Raw genomic sequence first — 12,494 nt, 5'->3', positions numbered from 1 at the left:
TTCTTTCACAACCCACATTTAGTTTCGGTAGGAAAATTATTAACCTTTTCGACAGAGGCTGAAACACGGGTGCAGGACTGGCTGTAGAAGGGTTGGCAGGTTGGGTTCTGTTTTGAGAGGCTGCTGTACACAGCTTTTTTCTCTTTCTGTCTCTTGCTTCTCTTTTCTTTCTTGAGTAATTGCTTTCTTTGACAGCGATGGCCATGACTTAAAAAATTCCTCATCTGCTCTCTGTTTCAACGTGGGCATATTTGATGGTGTTTGTCTTTTGGTTTTTTAATGTGGGGACCGAGGATTTCTATTTCCTATTCTCTTAACTGTTTGGATTTGCGAAAGAGGAAGTGTCCTTTCGTCTCCCTATTTTTTTCTGCATTCCAGTCCAGGCTGTGAGTCCCCCACCCCCGGTTTTAAAAAGACCACCCAGCTGCGTTTCATGGCAGGCAGAGGGCTCATGTCAGCAGCAGCCCCGTGCTCCTGGCTGCCCCGGGGGTTGGTCGCATGTCAGGGTCCATCAGACTCAAGCAGGTCTGCCGGTTTAGGCTTGTCCTGAAGGGCCCATGGCCCCAGGCTTGCGTGGAAGGCTTTGGGGTAGGGGGTGGCGCTCCCCTGTCCCAGGGCTGTCCCGTTCTGGAGGGGATGCGAGGGAGAGGGGTCACCATCATGCCAATCCTGAAGCACACACAGGGGCAGAGCCTGGGCAGGAGGGGCAGGAGGGGCTGGAGGTCCAGGAAGGCAGTTTCTGTTTTAGATGTCCACCCAACTGGGCAGCCACACCTGCAGGCCCGGCCAGGGTGCCTCCCTGTGTCAGGCAAGCCTGTGCTCCGTGCACTGGGTCCCCTGCCTGTGGGGCTGTTCCTGCCTTTGCCAAGGTGAGCGTGGAAACTGAGGAAGGCTCATGTCATCCGTGACAGGAGTGTGCCCTGCCAGTGTGTCGCGGGTGTTTTTTTTTTTTTTTTCTCTTCTTCTTTCTTCTTTTTCTCATACTTCCTGTATGAGGTTAGCTTTTTAAAATGATAAACAAACTATGTTTTTTTCAACTTTTTTTTTTTTTTTGGCCCAGTTGCTGCCTGTGCTCTTAGGAGCATTTTGTGGGTGTCCTCCCTCTGCATACGGGTGCTGTGTGTGCGGAGCTCAGGGGCTGTGGGCTTTGCACCCCCCTCCCCCACGGCAGCAAGATCCTACCCTCACATGATGCCAGTGGACATCATCGGGGCTCAGGTGTTCTCATGGCCTCATGAGCTGAGGGGGTGAAGCAGTCTGGGGCTGGGTGAGCCTTGTGAGGCTGGAGGGACCTTTGATCTGGGGGGGCACTAGGGAGCAGGTTTGCCACCCCCTGGGGCTCAGTATCCAGAAAGGAGGTTATCACCCTAGGCCACCCCAAGACTCATTCAAAGTCCTGGAGGCTTCAAGCTGCTGCTGGATCTCCCCTCCCACTCTGGGGACTCTGGAGAGAGCCGTCCAGTTAAGTTTTGCTTACCAGGAACCTAAGCAGGTGCAGTCACTGTGGTCAGTAGGGACTGAGCCTAGGGACAGTGGCTACAATGGTGACCTCCCACTCGTAGTGCTTGCCTCTGTCTGACTCACCTGGGGAAGTGGAAACATGCACCTTTGGACCCCACCCCCTCCATTTCCAATGAGAAGACTCAGAGAAGCCTGAGAATCTGCACTGCTCACACGCGCAGGCACCTATGTGCTAGGTGGCACTGAGCCCCGGGTGATGGGGAGGCCCCACGGAGTCTGTGTGTCGTCCACATTCTCCCCAAGGGGTGGATCCCTCCTGTGTCCTCACACAACCTTGGGGGTAAGGCCAGCCTTCCAGAGGCCCTTTGCATTTCTTAGTAACTGTTCAGCAAGGTCATCTGTAATTTTGGCCTTTTGCTATGTCAACCACACTATATCTGCTGAAATGTCTATGACATTTAGCTCTTTGAAAAATGGGTTTTATGGAGCCAATACAGTGGCCAAGGTGAGGGTCCTCTTCAGGACTAGACCAGAAAATAACCTAGTGAGGGAGGCCCTTGGGTCGTGACCTCCATCCATTTCTACCTTGGGTATAAACTGAGGGACCTGTTAGAGTATCTCTCTGTTCCAAGGTCTTCTGCATGGTCCTTGGGGGCCAGCTGTGGCGTCCTCTGTGAGCTCTTGATCACCCCAGGTGGCTGCAGGACTTGGTGACCAGGATGCTGGATTGCAAGATGTGTGTCACCCTTGACCTGCTGGCTGTGGGACTCCTTGTGCCTCAGGATAATCCTGACAGCCCCCTCCTGAGAGAAGACTCCGGGAGGTGGGAGGTGCTCAGTGTGTGGTGGCCAAGGGCACGGGGTGTGTCGGGGCAGCCCTGGGTTGAAGCACGCTCTGCTGCCAGGGGCCTGGAAGTCCCTCCACGAGGACACAGTCTGTTTCGGAGCAATGCGTAGGTATGTCATGATGGGGGACACTTTGGAGAAATTGCTTCTCAGGTCAGATCCCTCCAAATGGCTCTGAATCCGCTTGGAGCCATGTGGATGTTGCTCTGGACACAGGATCCCCATCAGGGATATGGGCAATGCTGGTGACTTGCTTGCTGGCCCTGACATCTCCAGCAGCTCAAAACCCTAGTCACTTGCCCAAAGAGCCATCTTGTCCCTAAAGAGAGTCCATGATGATCAACGACCTTGTTCTGAGAAATAAAAACAGGGGCCTGAGATCCACACACCTTGGTCTCACTGAGCAGGCCCTACCCTCCCCCCGACTGCTTGAAATCTCAACAAGCTGACCTGCAGCCCTGCCCCGAACAGCCCGGGAGGCCTCGATGGCCATTTTCCTATGAATTGCTGAGGCCCTTGGTGGCAAGGGGGGTAGGACAAGCTCAGGTGTGTCCTTTGCTGGGGTGGGGGGCCTGGGGGCTCTGGATTGGCCTCTCACAGGTGAGGAACTGGTTTTCACTTCCCCAGGTACTTCCTGGAAGTAGAGGCATGGAGGGGTCAACTCCAGGGACCAAGACCCTGCCCTCTGGTGTGAGGGGGAGTTGGGGTGGGCGTCTGGGCTCCCGTCGCTCGTCCCTCCTTGGACTTCCATGCCAGGACCTTTCCTCTGGTTGCTGGCAGGAGCAGAAAGAGCACATTGAGGAGCTGGCTCGGAGCATGCAGAGCTGGCCTGGGCTGCGTTTCCGGCCCCTGACGAGGGCTCATATTTAGCGTGGTGTGTGGCCCCCAGGCTTCCCTCAGGTCTGTGGGCAAGTGGCTTCTGCACCTGCCATGGGGAGCGCTAAATGGGGGACCTGAGCACCAGAGACCTGCAGGAACAGCAGCACTGAGCCAAGCTGGGAGGGAGGGTGGCCGGCCGGCCTTAGGTATGTGTAACCAGAACCCTTGGGGTCTGTCCCAACTCTGGGAGGTGCTGGAGGTCTCCACCCACCCCAGTGCATAGTGGCAAGTGGAATCCATGTGAGCGGTTTCCTTGGAATTGGGGCAAACCGGAAGTAGTCCCCCCTGGGTCCTCCTGGCTCCTTCAGTGACAGGTGGAGCCCTCGTGGAGTCCCCGGGAATTTCATCAATTCATGCAAAATCTCCAGACAAGGGAGAGCAGGCCTCGCATGGCGAGCTGGGTTCCAACTCTTGGCAGGTTGGGCCGCTGTCCCATGGGGACTAGCTGGCAAAAGCCCAGGTGTCCCTTCCAGCATGACCTGGGAAGGCTCCCTATTTTCCCATCTACAGGCCTTGCTTTCTTCACCTGTAAAACTGAGGGTCACCTGGGGACCTTGGGGCCTATGGCCTCTCGCCGTGACTTTAATCCATGTGCTCATGGTGGGGTGTGCCCTCTCCAGCTGCCTGGGCTGCGGCAGTTCATGCTGATCCCAGCTGCAAGGGCTGGCTGGGAAGCCTCCCCTCTCAGTGGTGGAACGGGGGGGACCAGGGTCCCCTTCCACCCATGTGGCCACTGGTGCGTCACTTACTTCCCGTTTCTCTTTGCCCACCCAGGAAGGCGCTGCTGACAAAATCCTGGGTCCGGATGCCAGGCTGTGAGCCCCACTAGAAATGCTAGCTCACCCGGCTGGGGGGTGCGGCCCCCTGAGACGGTGCTGGCCTGACATGTGTGAGGCCCTGGGCTTGATCCCCAGCACAGAGAGGGGGGGGCAAACAGGCTCTCAGATCACGGGACAGGGGGCCGTTTCCCTGCAGAGTCATCTAGGGTGTTCCTTCCAGAAGGGCCGGCTCCTCAACTGCCCCCGACTGCTCTCCCCATGGCCACTAGAGGCCATAAGTCCTGTAGGAACTGGTGCAGATCCACTGACTCATGTGTACACGACACTGGGGGACACTACGTGAAATTTTGAGAAATAAAAGACTGTCACAAATAGCCGCGTGTTGCCATGACCCCAGGAGAGGCTTTGCTCTCCGCGGCCTGCAGCTCAGGGAGAGGTTCTCCAGGGAGGGGGTGCACCCTGCCCTCTGCACCACACAGCTCGGCCCTGCTGCCAAAGGCCTGGTGCGACGGAGGGCTTGGCCCGCCCTCCCCCAGATGTTTGGAAAGCACACAATGCGCTGATCTGAGCCGCCTCCTTTATTTCCTAACTTCTCACGTCCCTTGTACTAGGCGGCGCATTGTGAATGAATCTCTAGGGGAAGGACCGAGCTTTTCCCAAATCCCACATCCTCCCTCCCACTTTACAGAAAATGTTGTGACATTAATGGAAGGAAATGGGGGAGGGGCGGTCCCCGGGCATTCACAGTGAACCCTCCTGGCACCTTGGGCAGGCTGCAGGGGGAGGGGACAGCTGAGGAGCCAGGGAAGCTCAGAGCCATGCATCTCTTCTCTGGCCATCCACAGCGCTGGCCAGAGAACATTGCTGGAGAGAGTGGGCTGGCGTGGACTTGGCCACCCTCCCAGGGGAGCCCTGTTGCCAGTCCCCTCCTGGGAAAACTGCTCTCCCGAAATGCGTCTGAGCACAGATCTGGCCTGTGGGGCTACTGTGGGGACCCTGGGGACATGGCACTATCTGCATTTCTGAATGTGCCCTGCTTCTGTCTTTTGGAAATACCCTTTCACTTATTTGAAAGATCTGAAAATGATCTTCTGCAAACAAGGAGGCCGACGGTGCTGGCGGCAAGCGGCGGGGCGGTTATTAATAGAGCCACAGTCTTTGGGGAGCTCAGTCCTTGCAGCCTCTGCAGCCTCCTGAGGAGGAGGGTTTCCATCTTTCCTTCTCTCCTTACCAGGGCTCCTCGGCTCAAGCCCAGGTAGCTCCTGAGTGTTGGCTGAGGCTCCTGGGAGACTCCCGTCCCCTGAGGTGGGAAGAGGAGAGGTGACACACTGAGTGAGAGTTCTATGTGACCTCTCGGGTGTCTCTGGGCCCCTGGGGAGGGGAGCTCAGTGTGTCACCCGGGCAAACTCCTGGGTGTCTCTGAAGTCCTATGCTACTCTTCAGGCAAATGGAGAGGAGCCTCAGGGTCCCCCGGGGGTGAGACGCAGCTGGAGAATCAGACCTGGCCTCAGCTTTTCAATAAGCAGACAGGATGGTCCCGCGCTAAGCAGTGAGCTTCTGGGGACATTTCTGGTGGCTTCTGAGTTATTTTTAGGTGGACACTGCCTGTCTCCATCACCACCTGCAGCTCTCATTGTCACTGTGTGAATAGATGCTGACCAATTCGACTCCCCGGCTCACCGTGGCATTTACAGTCTCTTCCTTTTGGTTTCCATGGAGTGACTGTCTCTCAGTGTGGTTGGCAGTGACCTGTGTTTTTCATGCATGTTTTTGTTTCAGAATAACTGGGAGACGGAACAGGAAGCTCTATGACACACTTGATCGAAAATGACACAGACTCAGAAAAACCAGGACTCAGCCCCCCAGCGCCTCTGCCTGCTGCCGGCTGGAAGGCAGGACAAGGGGTCTCCTGGGACCGGATTCTAACTGCTGTGGACGCTCAGGGTTTCCATATTCACTGGGATGTTTCTGCAATCTTTTGGTCATGGATGGTGCACTCGTGATGTTGTCTTATTTATCTGGCCAGTCTCTTGTGTCTTAATCCCTCTCCTTCATTAAAGCAAAACTAAAGAAAACCAAACTGTTTGCTTATTCGCTGTATGGAAACCCCAGCTGAAGGGGCCGACCCGTGTCCGCTGAGCTTCCCGAAGGCACAGGTGACGCTCGTCTCCACCACGTGTTCCTTACGATGTTGAGCTTGAACCTCTATTACTCAGCCATGCTTGTCTTACTTCTTAAATCTCTAGAAGGTCTCTCTAGAGTCAGCATGGGCAGGTCGACCTTTGAGAAGAACCCTGGAATCCATCTGGAAATCTCTTGCCTCGCCCACCCTGATTCTGGCTTGCACCTGTGACCCCAAGATCACCAGGAGCCTTTCAGCTGGGGATCTTGGCCTTGTCTGTGTCCCCCTCCCTGCCCCACATCCACTACCCCTTTGCTTATTCATTCCCTAAAGTTTTCTCTGGGGCCTACTGTGTGCCCATTGCTGCCGACAAGGCCCAGGTTGTGGCCAGCTCTGCCCCCACCTCCCAGCGCTGCTCACCTCCTGAGGGGTTTCGCTCAGGGAGCGCCGGACAGATCACCAGGCCTGGCTCACTGAGATGCCCTGATTCCCCAGATCCAGGCCTCAGATCTGAGGCCTGGAACTGGCCCCTGAATAGTCCTCAAAGAAACAAGATGGCAGGCCAGCCTCCTCTGCCCCAGGCCACGAGCAGGACAACCCACTTCCCTGAGGATGTGCCGAGAGAGGCCACTTGTTGTCACCTCCCAGTACCGTCTCTTCATCTATAAGCTTAGCAGACGTTCCAGAACAATGCTGAGTGGGTCAGCCCGTCACTTCTCTGCAAGGCTGCCACGCTGAGCCGTCTGGCCTTCTGACCAGGGTTTGGTGGGCACTGCGAGTCCATCTCTGAGGCTGGTTGACGCTGTGGCCAGGACTGGCCAGTGTCAGCCAGGCTCTCTCCATGACACTGCCCAACAGGAAAGGTGGCCTGCGAATCGATTCGCATCAGAAACCCAAAGTTGCTCAGCTATGTTTTTTAAAAAGTTTATTTGCTTATATTCCTGGAAAACTGTGTTGTGGAGGGACGTGTCCTCAGTGGGGTGTCTCTAGCTGCTACTTCTCAGCAGGACATTAAGAAGGCCAGATAAAGTGACTCTTAAGATCCCACTGGTCGGAGCTTCTTGGTTTTTTTTTTCTCTACTGGTTTCATGTGACTGGATTCCACTAGAGAGGGAACAGTGCAGAGGGGTGACATTAGTGTCATGGACCCTGAGTCACCCAGGCCTAGCTGGACTTACACACAAGGGGCTCCCCTGACAGGCACACTTTCTCCCAAGGGGTCACCCCTCTCCCATGTTCCAGAGCAGAACACAACAATATCCTTTGCCCTTTCCCAATCTTACCTGCTAGGGTTACATTGGGCCTTAAAAATATGGAAGTCAAAGGCTTGAGGAGAATCACAAATAACCCCCAGAGTGTTCACAGGCCAATCAGTTCATAGGAGGATAAGAGAAAAAGCAAGAGGGTGGACCGTGCAACTCTAGGTGGTTAGGCAATAACTCTGCCCCTGGCCAGATAGTAGAATTACTTAGGACTTATAGAAAAACATTTTTAGACCCTCAGGCCCACCTAGACCAATCCCATCAGAATTGGGGATGGGGTCAGATCTCAGTCCTTTTAACAACTTCACGGGCCATTTTGGTGCATAGCTGGAAACACCGGCCCAAGGCTTCCCTGTCCAGTGCAGTAGCCATTAGCCACAGGTGTCCTTTGAACACTTAAAACGTGGCTCCCGTGATCAAAGAGCTAAACTTTTATTTCCTTTTTTTATTTTGGTTTAATTTAAACTTAAATATCCACATGTGGCTTGGGTCTGCCATGTAGGACAGCTCAGAAAAGAACATATGTATCACGAAAAGAGTAATAAAGAAAGTTCCGTGGGTTTGTGTGGCCTGAGGGGGCCGCCAGACCTTACTGCCATCTGAACGTGGGAGGCCTGTGGCGTGGCTCTGTTGACTTCAGAGGGACCTGCCCTCCTCTCCTGGGCCTACAGTGTGTTTTGCATCTATATTTTGCACGGGGGCTGTGTACCAGCAAGGCCAATATGCTTTCAAAGCACTGAGCCGTACGAGGAAAAGAATTGAGAATCAATCTCGACCCAGGTGCAAGGCCCAGACCCGACACCCTTTGTGTCCCCTCTGCCAGTTTGCTGTGTCTGCCTCTTTGGAGACCCAGCCTGGGAAGGGAGCTTTTCTGCTATGGGATGACTCTATTCCAAGAATCTGGGACAGTACCCGAAGAACTTTTGGGAAAACCAGGGACTAGATGTGTCACCCAGGAGAGGAGTCATGGTTTCGAGATGGGCTCAGGGAGGTGGCTCAGCAAGCTCCACCAGTTTGGGGTTACAGATGAAGAAATAGAAGTCAAAGCTGAATCATTTTCTGCTTATCACTCAGAGAGTGTCAGATTTTCTTTTTCTTTTTTTTTTTTGTTGGAGGGAAAGCACCTGGACGACGAAAAGAGTCATACTATTTTGAATTTCAGAGCTTTCCCTTTTTCAGAGCACCTCACCCTCTTGGGCTTGTTTGGTCCTCATAACAAGCCTCTAAGACAAGCAGGAAAGGGGCCTTTGGTGGCCAGCACCCTGAGAAGGAGCTCGACACCGTGGTAGGATTGAAGGGAGCAGGTTTGGTTGTCCGATCCCAGGCTGCACACGTGAGCTTAGGTTGTGTAACTCAAAACAAATGTACAGATTACACAGATTTTTTTTTAAATTTTAATTTACAGTGGGTTGTGTTTCTGAAGGAAAACAGCACTCTGCACTTGGTCTATTGGGTTGCATACCAGGTTCCTAATCCTCCAGGCGGGATTCTCTGGGGACATTCCTTCCTCGGAGGCTCCAGTGACCTACAGATTTGGTAAATATGCCTTCAGTGTCTTTCTGCAAGTTATTTAAAAAATGGCAGCCAGGACAGGGCCCTGTGGGTCTCCACGAGACTCATTCCTCCCTCCTACCAGGCACAGACAGCATGACACCCTTCCCTTGGGGGTCTTCAACCTTTTCCCACGTAGAGTAGTAGCAGAGAGTGCTGTCAAACCACACCTCCAGGGGACAGCAACTGCTTATTGGTCTGACCAGCTGAGACCTCATGGTGGCCCCAGCAACCAGGGCCGTCTCCAGGGCTGACGTGGGAGTAAGGGTGGCAGGATGGATCTGATGCCACCAGCTGACCCCTGAGGATGGCTGTCCTGCCCGTGTGACCCCTCCTAGCCACACCATCATCGGGGCCATTGTGTGCACCCACACACATACAGGACACGAGAGGTTGTCAAATGCTCTACTGAAAGCAAGCCACCCTTTCTGGGGCATTCCCCCACTCGGCTGTGCTGGGGAGGCTCGTCAAAACAGGAAATGAGGTTAGCATGGAATGACTTTCTCTCAGAGAACTTGGTTGCCTCCTAGAGACCACCTCTAGCTTCCCAAAAGGCCGTGGGCCTTGCTCCGAGCCTCCCCTGGGCTTTCCTGGCCAGGCGAGGGCATCTGCTCCTCTGCGATGCTCGGGGCGGCTCCTTGGGAAAACAGTGGGAGGTCTCCTGGCTCCAGCCCCCGGCCCACTCCCTGGCAGGCCAGCGTCCCTGAGCCGTGGGCCTGTGGGCCTGAAGTGAGACGGCACATTCTCCAGCCACAGCTGGGTGCACGCACCCGGCGCCAGGCTCACGCCTGGGCTCCCGGGTTTCAGGTGGCTCCTTCCCTCAGGGAGTTGATGGATCCAGCACGTTCCCACGTTATCAGGGAGGTGGTAAGAGAAGGCTGAGCCAGGGAGGTGACGCTTCGTGGGAGCCACCCGCTGTCCTTCCGGCTCCACAGAGGACCTTTGGCTCAGAATGTGCCAAGAGTGGAGTAACCGGGCCTGGTGGCATTCGAGTGAGCCCCACACGGTGCCCTAGCCACGGAAAGAGCGACATCATCTCCCCCCTGCGGGGGCCTTCCCACCAGCAGCCCTGGTGGAGGTGTCTCGACTCAGTTGTCCTTTCCTTAGTGCTGAAGTGCTTTGAGCCACACTTCCCTTCATGGGGGAGAAAGGAGTCAACCTGAGGGAAGGTCTGGCCTGACCTCAATACTGGGCTGGACAGTTGTCTCCAAGCACCAGGCTCAGTTGACTTTTTGGAAATGCATCCGCCCGGGCCCTGTGCTCTCACCATTGGGATCCGGATCTGCTCCTTTTCCCCACACGATGCAGCAGGACCTCAGAGGCCAGCCTGAGCGACGGCTGCAGTGGGTCAAGTCCTGCTCCTCTCCTTCATCCCAGGGCCTGGCCGTCCTCTCCCCAGGTCTAGGGGCGCCATGTTTTCAGTGATGCATGCGCCTTCCTAACACCCCGGCTCCCTGGTGAGCCTCAGTTTGCTCTGGACCAGCTTTTGGTGGCTTGTAACTGCCAACCCCACAGCAGGACCCAGGGGCAGGGTTAGTGTCCTTTTGTTAGGTCAAGAAAACAGTTTTGGTGAGACCCCAGGTCATAACACTTGTGACATGGTGCCTCCTGGGTTTAGATCCAGAGGAACCCAGCCCCACGCCTCTCGTCATTATGTTGTCTCTGTACTTCGTAAAGGAAAGCCCATTTTCCCTTAGAAAGGGCTGTGAGTGCTAAGTGACATTGGGAAGGGACTGTGTCACTGGGGTCAGGGGCAGGCAGACCTGGGCTCTGCAGGCCACCTGGGTCAGAAAGGCAGCAAGGGGCTGGCCCTCCCACTGCCACCAGAAGCTGCACTTCCACAGATCCCGGGGGACTTTGAGGGCACGCAGGTGCGAGGTCTGCTCCTTACTCTGGGCACTGTGTGGGTGACAGAGAAGTGGGTTCTGCCCTCGTTCTTCCCAGGAGCTGGTCAGGGGGTGGGACAACCAGGCAGATGGAGGCTCCTGGGGTCCAGTGGGCAGCCCTGGCCCCTCAGCTCCTCAGGGAGGGGGAAGGGCCAGGAAGCCATGGAAAGAGCAGCGTAGAGCAGGCCATCACTGTCATCGGGGTGGGGAGGAAGGAGAAGGGGGACACCGTCCAGGTGGCTGCTCCCCCTCTGGCCCTCGACCCACTCCTCCTCCCTTCTTCCAGGTGCAGGGCACAGCTCTGGAATCACTGTCCCCGGTCCCTTTGGCAAGGTGGCCAGGGACCCTGGTTTGCTGAGGATGGCCTCTTCATGGCGGCTAGACATTGACCTAGGGCCATGCCTCACTTCCTATGTCCCTGTCGTGCTCAGAGACGTCCTGGTGTGGACGCTTGGGTCCCCTCTTTGGGCCCCACATCGGCTTTGCTGTGCCATCAGGAGCTGGATCTGCAAACACCAGCTCCCAACGCGGGGAAGTGAGCCCGGCAGTCCCCGCAGTTCTGGCAGGGCCACCTCAGAAGACGCAGGGTGGACGATGGGGAGGGACAGTGTATGCACTCGGCACCTGGGTGAAGGCCCGTGGTCATGCAGGCATACATGCACGTGTGACATGGGTGTGTTGCACGTGGGGACATGGGGTATTTGGATGGGGTGCCTGTGTGCCTACGGGGTGGCACACTGTGAGGGGGTGTGCACTGCCTGTGTGTCTTGTGTGTGGTGTGGTGTGGTTGTGCAAGGGGGACGTAAGTGGGTGTTGTGGTACAAGGGTCTGTGGCACAGGTGGACGTGTGGGCCTGGTGGGTGTGTGCAGGACTGTGCCCATGTGATGTGGGTGTGGAGTGGCCCTTGGCTGTGGGAGTCACATGATGCCTCGTGTGCTTCCTGGGCCAGGGAGGGGCAGAGGCACAGGCCACCTGTCTCCCCAGGTCTCTGCTTGACACTGCCTACAGGGAACGCCTCCCAGGCCTGCTAGCCCACAGGCACAGAGGCCTTGCTGAGTGCAGAGCCAGACACCCAGGCCTGGAGGTGAGGTGGGTGGGTGGGGCTTCCCCAGGTTGGGCCTAGCACCTTGCTGGGCCCCAGGAAGGCTCTATCCAGGTCACCACCTGGAGCCCCTTCCTCCTGCCCTGCTTAGTGACACAAGGCCCCTGTGGATGCTTCTGGCTCCAACTTCCTGTGTAGCAGCCAAGATGGAGCCGGGAGCTCCCTCCTCCTGCCTCTTGGGTCACTGGCCTTCCTAAATTGCTTTCTCCTGGAGATAGGGCAGAAGAGACCAGGACCTAGCTGGTGGAAGTTATGACACGAGGCAGCTGTCCCCCAGAAGGAGGCCCCTGCCAGCTCAGTCTTGGTCTCTCCTGCTGTGTCCCCCTGAGAAAGCACATTGGGCTTCCCTCCGTCATGGCCCCGCCTCGGACATCACTCTGCTGCTGATGGGTGGAGGGTGGCTAACCCGCCCCCAGGGCCAGAGGCATCCTGCCCTCTGTTCACTCAACCCCCAGCCCTGCCACCCACCGTCACCTCTCTGGAAGGGCTTTGCTCTTGGCTGAGGACCACCCAACTGTCACAGTCACTCTCCCAGAGGCAACAATGGCCCAGGAACGTTTTTCTGAAGACATGGTGGGAGCTGGGGCTCCTCTCTTAGGGTTGTGG

At 56.1% G+C, this 12,494-nt stretch overlaps 1 long non-coding RNA gene across 1 annotated transcript in view; it reads left to right on the top strand.

The window, feature by feature from the left end:
• The window catches only part of LOC107154152, a 48,672-nt gene extending 42,633 nt beyond the window's left edge, over positions 1-6,039 (top strand). Inside the window, exon 2 of the long non-coding RNA XR_001505026.2 lies at positions 5,744-6,039. This is a non-coding gene — a long non-coding RNA (uncharacterized LOC107154152). The remainder of the gene's footprint in view (positions 1-5,743) is intronic.
• Positions 6,040-12,494: the final 6,455 nt, after the last annotated feature.

This window comes from Marmota marmota, unplaced genomic scaffold, assembly GCF_001458135.2.
Source record: "Marmota marmota marmota unplaced genomic scaffold, marMar, whole genome shotgun sequence".
Classification (NCBI taxonomy): Eukaryota; Metazoa; Chordata; class Mammalia; order Rodentia; family Sciuridae; genus Marmota; species Marmota marmota.
This window is presented reverse-complemented; position numbering and strand designations above follow the sequence as displayed.